Here is a 7,410-nt window from a genome sequence, read left to right on the forward strand (position 1 = left end):
CCCGCCCCGGCCTGCACGGCCCCAACGCCGTCGCCGCCCTGCCCGCCCCGCGCCGCACCTCGCCGTCGCCATCGCCGTCGCCGTCGCCGTGAGCAACTAATTTAATTTGACGTTAGTAGTAGTTAATTTAGATGTGTAGTTAATTTTGTTAGATTTCTTTGTAGTTTATAGATTTTTTGTTAGATGTGTAGTTCATAGATTTTTCTGTTAGATTTTTTTTCATATTGTGTAATTAATTTGTTCATATTGTGTTAGATTGTTTTATGATTTTTTCTGTTGTAATTTAGATGTCAAATTTTTATGATTTGTTTTTGTTGTAATTTAGATGCCAATTTTTTTTCATATTGTGTAAGTAATTTAGATGTCAAATTTTTCTGATTTTTTTTCTGCTCATAGAATTTTTATGATTTTTTTCTGTTCTAATTTTGTTTATAGAATTTTAATGTTTTTTTTGTAGTTCATTGATTTTTTGTTAGATGTGTAGTTCATAGATTTTTCTGTTAGATTTTTTCCATATTGTGTAATTAATTTGTTCATATTGTGTTAGATATTTTTATGATTTTTTCTGTTGTAATTTAGATGTCAAATTTTTATGATTTGTTTCTGTTGTAATTTAGATGTCAATTTTTTTCATATTGTGTAAGTAATTTAGATGTCAAATTTTTATGATTTTTTTCTGTTCATAGAATTTTTATGATTTTTTTCTGTTTTTCCATTTTTTTCATAGAATTTTAATGCTTTTTTTGTAGTTCATTGATTTTTTTTAGCTGTGTAGTTCATAGATTTTTCTGTTAGATTTTTTGCATATTGTGTTAGATTTTTTAATGATTTTTTTATGTTCATAGAATTTTTATGATTTTTTTCTGGGCTAATTTTGTTCCTAGAATTTTAATGATTATTTTGTTCATAGTATTTTCTTTGTCAATTTATAGTGAGTGCTTAGTAGTTGAACTAGTTGATTTAATTAATAAAACTACTTTATTTAACTATATATAGAAGTAGTTCCCGCATCGACGTCGACAATGCCTATCCCGCATCCTCGTCGTCGTCGACTCGGCGGTGGTGGAGGCCAGCTTGATCAGGGCCATGTTCGGGACTGGGCTCCGCCGAGATGGTATTGGGAGGTGCTACCTTCTGGGGGACGTAGGTTGGTGAGGAGGCAGCCCGTTGTTGACCCGATCCTTGTTTGGTGGCGATCGCGTGGGCCAGTGACGGCGCCGAGGCTTCCGGACACCGCGCAGGTGGTACGTCACCGTGTCAGCGAGGAGGACGAGCACGTCCGTCGCTACATGGTTGCGTTGGAGGGCAGGTTCGACAATACCTGGCAGGTTCTTCAGGGATCTCACTGGAGCTATGATCCTGTGATCGTTCCTTATCTTTGGGTGTCCACCGCCCGTGACGATACCCGTCGGGTGCTACGTTTCTAGCTGTATTAATTAGCGATGCTATATCTATGATAGTACTCGAGGAGTATTTGATGATGTACGGACACAAGAGATGATGTACTTTTGGTTATAATTGAATGCATGCTAATTTGAATACTACTTTATTTTACGATTTGGTTTTGCTTATTGAATGCTCATATTGGAAAAGTACTCCTACTTTGAATGCTAAAATTGAAGAGCACTCTATGCAGAAATCTAGGAGCCCCTCCATCATCCACGCTGTCGTGGGGGTAGCTTCTCCTTCATTCCCGTGTGCTAGACAATTTGTTGTAATAATGCACTTAGGAATGAAAGGAGGAGCTACGTACCATCACCTATAGTCAACCCGTGATTAATAATAATGATCTAATTTAGGTTTTTTAGTACATATATTTAATATTTGAATTATGAACTTAGGCCGGAAATGTCCTACTCAGACGACGAAAACCGCCCGGGGGAGTGCGACTGGTGCCACGACGACCGAGGTATGTGCGACGAGTTCATTGAGCTGGACGAAGATCGGCGCTTCAGCATTAAGCTCGAGGAGACTTTCGATGTTCATACGGTACACAATGACAACAATAGTTTTTTTCATAATTAAGCACGACTTCAACTATTTTAACGTGTATTTTTCATCTTTTCCAATTCGACTAGCTTATCCCATGCTATGCAAGACGCTATGTCTTGGAGAGGATGGGTTTTGAAGACCATGAAAGTATGGAAACCAAAAAATTCTCCTAAGGACCCATCATGATGTAGATTTTCAAGTAAAGCTGTACAATGCTGAGAGTGTAACCCATTTTGGTTGCAAAAATTGGGAAGCACTTTGCAAGATGTATGGTTTTTATGAGGGTATGCTTTTCACCATGGATCTTGGTGATCCTACAATCCAGCAAGACAATATGGGCATTTGGGTCCTTGTGGATACACCTCCAATTCTTCCCCCATGTGAGCTTAACATAGTTATTAAGTAATTTATATTGTTTATTTCAAAATAGTTGACAGCTTGTTTCCATTAACAGCTTATTTTCATTCTTCAAAGAATGTGCGGAAAATGGTAGACAAAACCCACTACACCGATGGCTCCGAATTAACTTATAAGGAGAAAAATCATCTGATCGCATTTTGTACTGATCTTGAGAATTACAATGTCTACAACCGAACTCCTCAACATTATGGTCAATACGTGCCACTAGTGCACGTGTTGAACTACGGTAACTACCATGGAGATACCCTGGTAAGATTTTTTACTATTACGACATCCCTGCATCTTTTTTTAAATACTTCTAAAACTAGTACATCATTGCTAACTACGAAGTTATTACTACGTTTGTCAACAGATAATCCCGAATGATTGTGTGCCTCATCTGATGTATACACATGGCCGCCTTGATGTTTTGAACATACAACCAGGTCGTCCTACGAATCTCAATTGTCCATACCGAATTTCTAAAAGAAGTGGAGACATGACAATCAAAGAATGGAAAAAATGTATGGACAGTCGTAAGGAGCTTCTTGCAAGCAAAAGGAGGCGAAGCGCAAGAATTCGAGACAGGATGATCTCCATTCTTCATAATGGAGAGTCAGGGTCTATATTGTTTTATGCTATTTCACCTTAAGGGTGTTTAGCTCCTACCTGATACTGATGACCATGTGCTAAGAACAATTATGTAGGGTTGGGTTCGATGACTATGAGGAGGATGATCGTATGACTTGTTATTAATAACGAGTAGAAGTTGTATGATGATGCATGATTAGTAGGACTTGTTATTATATATGATGATGTATGATGCAAGCATGCATGAGTTATTATATATCAGCGGGTGAAATGAACATAGCAGTATAAGAGAGGACACTTCTCTCTATTAGCTAGCTAATAACAACCTAAAATTAACCCCCAAAACCCCTAAACCAGCCACTTTTTTTTTAAAAAGAAAAACCTCAGCTGCTGACACGTGGAAGCCTTTTGGTCCCGGTTCATGTCACCAACCGGGACCAAAGGCCCCCTTGCCTGGGCTGCTCGCAGTGGCCACATGGAGGCCCATCTGTCCTAGTTTGTGTTAGAACCGGGACTAAAGGGTGAAGGCATTAGTCACGACCCTTTAGTCCCGGTTCAAGAACCGGGACTAAAGGCCCTTATGAACCGGGACTGATGCCCCCTTTTCTACTAGTGGTCACATGCTTCCTTGGGGGTGAAGTCTGTGTTCGGCTCTACCGCCGATGGGTGTGCAGCCTCCGGGGCGGGTCCATCCACCCGTCCTCGGGCGACGCAATATGCCCCGGATTTAGGTCCGGGGCTGCTGCAGGGGCAATATCTCGAGCATTGTCCGACAACAGGTCTAAGGCGTGCTCATCGTGACTGTCCGGCGCTCCTGGCATAGGCCCGAATCCGTTGAAGATCAAGTCTCCGCGGATATCGGCCGTGTAGTTTAGGTTTCTGAACCTGACCCGATGGCCAGGGGCGTAGCTGTCGATCTGCTCCAGATGGCCAAGCGAATTGGCCTGCAGTGCGGAGCCACCGAACACGAAGATCTGTCTGGGGAGAAAAGTCTCACCCTGGGCCATGTTGTTGTTGACGATTGAAGGAGCCATCAAGCTTTTGCAGTGATGACACAGAGGAACTCTCAATGAAAGCACCAATGTCGGTGTCAAAACCGGCGGATCTCGGGTAGGGGGTCCCGATCTGTGCGTCTAACACTACAAAAAAATACACTTCCGTGATGATACGTGTTTGTCACAGTAGGTCGCGTATTCTGTCATGCATGTACATCCATGACAAATTTATGACAGAATCAAGATAGTCATACCTGTGCTGTCGTAGAAGTGTTCCATGACATTACCAAAATTATCATCACGGAAGTGTCCACTTCCATGACGATAAATCGCGCGTCACAGAAGTGCTTTCGTCAAGGGTGACCGACACGTGGCATCCACCGTAACGGAACGCCGTTAAGCTATCGGGTCGGGTTTTGAATCCGATAACCTGTTAACAGCCCCGACCAATGGGGATTTTCCACGTGTAAAATCATCATTGGCTGGAGGAAACACATGTCGGCTCATCGTTGGGACAGATGTCATCCACTCATTGGATGGAAGGCACCTATGATACGTCGACACGTGGCACGGCCCAACAGAGGCCCATTCCTGTGAAAAGGCCGACCCAGTAAAAATTAGCAGGCCAACCCATAGAAGGCCTACTTGTGTCAGGTCCATTTAAGCCCATGACCCATATGAGATGTGCCAATTCGGCTCGTCAACGGCCCGTTAAAGATTTGACACCATTGCAACCCATCGTCAGTTCGAGCCCGTTAACAGCCTGCTATATATTTTGGCTCAATATCGGCCTGATGAGATTTCGGCCTGTTAACGGCCCATTTAATGGATGGGCCAATTTTCAGGATGTACATCTTTCGGCCTTTTAGCGACCCATTTAAATGTTGGGCTAATTTCCGCCCCGGTGTGTCTTCCAGCCTGTTGACGGCCCATAAATCAGATGGGCCATTTGTTGTCAGACCCGAGTTTCGGCCTTCTAGCGGCCCATTTAAGTGTTGGGCCAATTTCTGGCCCGGTGTCACTTTCAGCCTGTTGACGACCCATAAATGAGTTGGGCCATTTGCAGTCGGACCTAAGTTTTAGCCTTTTAACGGCCCATGCCCTTCATGGTCCAATACCAGCCCGGTTTCTCTTTCGGCCTGCTAAAGTCCCACAACACAGTTGGGCCATTTATAATATGACCTGACTTTCGGCCTCTTAGCGGCCCATGGTCTTCATGGTCCAGTACAAGCCCGCAGTCTCTTTCGGCCTGCTAAAGGCCTATAGTATAGTTGGGCCATATGTAGCCCAAACTTACTAACGGCCTGTGAAATAAATTGGGGCCACCTGTTGCCCGCTTCGATGTCGGCCTGTTAACGACCCGGGAGGTAAGAGGGCCGACCATTAACTTTCGGCCTAGTAACGGCCCATTAACTTAATGGGCCCACTAAAGTTCGTACATGTCTTTAGGCCAAATTAGATAATTTGAGCCCATTACGACGAGCAATTATGCACAGGACCAAAACCGATCAAGCAAAGGTACGACATACAGCACATCCAGCATATATTACAGGAAATTACATCCACTGGGCAATCAAAGATTGATGCCAGTGCAAATAAATGAGCAGAACCTAACCATCTACAATGTCACAATCTGCAACCTCAGCACAGATGACGCCCATAAGCACGTGGGCAAGTTCTTTTTGCTTTGCTACACTGTCTCTGAAAACATTGATCAGTTGTTGTGTTGCATGACTCCGCACCTCTGATTCATCCACCATTTCCATCATTGCTTCAGCCATTAATTGGTTCACAAACATACATTTATTCCATTGCATTCGAGACAGAGGATACTGAACATATTCAGATGGCGATTTTGGCAGGCTTGTATTATTGATAGTGGAGAGTGTCTCGACCACTGCATCATAACATAAATTAGGACGGGAGCCAAACAGATTAATCATGAGTTATTGCCATATTACCTGGCCTAGATTTACTGGAAAGAAACAATGGGGTTGCCTTGCTGTTTTCAGAGTTTGTCTTCTTATCTTCAGCAGCCTGCACAAAATTAACACACTAGCATTGCTATCATTGGCCAAGTCAGATAATAGGAAAGCAACATTGACACAATGAACGTTTGGGCAACTAGCCTACACCAAATTAACACAATATGGCACAACTATCATCAGCCAGGTAAGGTAGCACGAAAGCAACATTGACACAATGAATGAATGGGCAACCAGAGAAGCACTACAATTCAGTAATGTGCGTGATATGAGATAGTACATTCATGCAGCTCAGTATGCAAAACTACCAGGCAGTTTTCCTTACAAAATCAACATTGGCACCTTTAACATTTTGCTACAACTAATTTTAGATCAGATAAAGGTTAGATTCACACCAATTAACAAAATACATGTTGATGTAAAAATATAGTAATATACAACAGGTACTTACATCAGCATTGGAGCACAAAGAATTCCCGCAAGATATTTTCCTTGAATACGATCCCAATGGAGAAAGTCTTCTATCGTTCAACCTTATTTCTAAAAGAGAGATGGGTAAGAAACATGTAGAAAATATGATCAGAATGCTATAAGATTTCATGATGCGAGGATACGCACATGCTTCTTAGAATGGATTTGACATTCTTTTGCTGGACTGGAGCGGACTAGTTCTTTGGCCACTGGAATCTGCTTATTATCAGTGGGAGTTGGGTTTCTCTGTGCTGGAGCAGTATCTATGAAAAATGGAGTTGGTTTATTATCTCCTGGCGTTTGGATCTTTTGTAAAGACCTAGTTTGTAACCCTTCAGATTCTAACATAGCCGTCTTCCCCTTGCATGCCTTATATAGAAGAATGGTGATTCAGTTATAAAATATGCTACAGCAGAGATGGAATAGGTACTGAAGAATACAAAGGCATGACATATTGACATGTATTCCCTCCATCCGGAAATAAATGGACGGGTCTAGGCGTATTTCAGTTCTAGATACATCCAGTTTTATCCATTTCTGCGACATTTAATCCGGATGGAGGGAGTATGATGTAAGAGCTAGGGATACGACAGGACAACACAGTAGAAAAACACACTGAAAAACCCACTGCAGAACCAAAGTATCCAAACCCACTGATATGAGATAGTACACTCATGCAGCTCAGGATGCGAAACTACCAGGCAGTTTCCTTACAAAAATCAACATTGTGGCCTTTAATCATACATATTGCTACAACTAAATTTAGATCAGATAAAGGTTGGATTCACGCCGATTAACAAAATACATGCTGATGTAAAAATATAGTGATATACAACAGGTACTTACATCTACATTGGAGCATAGAGAATTCCTGCAAAAATCTTTCTCATAGAAGATACCATTGCAGAAATTCTTCTATCTGTTAAGCTTATTTTCTAAAAGAGAGATGGGTAAGAAACATGTAGAAAATATGATCA

The sequence above is a fragment of the Triticum dicoccoides genome, chromosome 4A, assembly GCF_002162155.2.
Source record: "Triticum dicoccoides isolate Atlit2015 ecotype Zavitan chromosome 4A, WEW_v2.0, whole genome shotgun sequence".
In the NCBI taxonomy this organism is placed as follows: Eukaryota; Viridiplantae; Streptophyta; class Magnoliopsida; order Poales; family Poaceae; genus Triticum; species Triticum dicoccoides.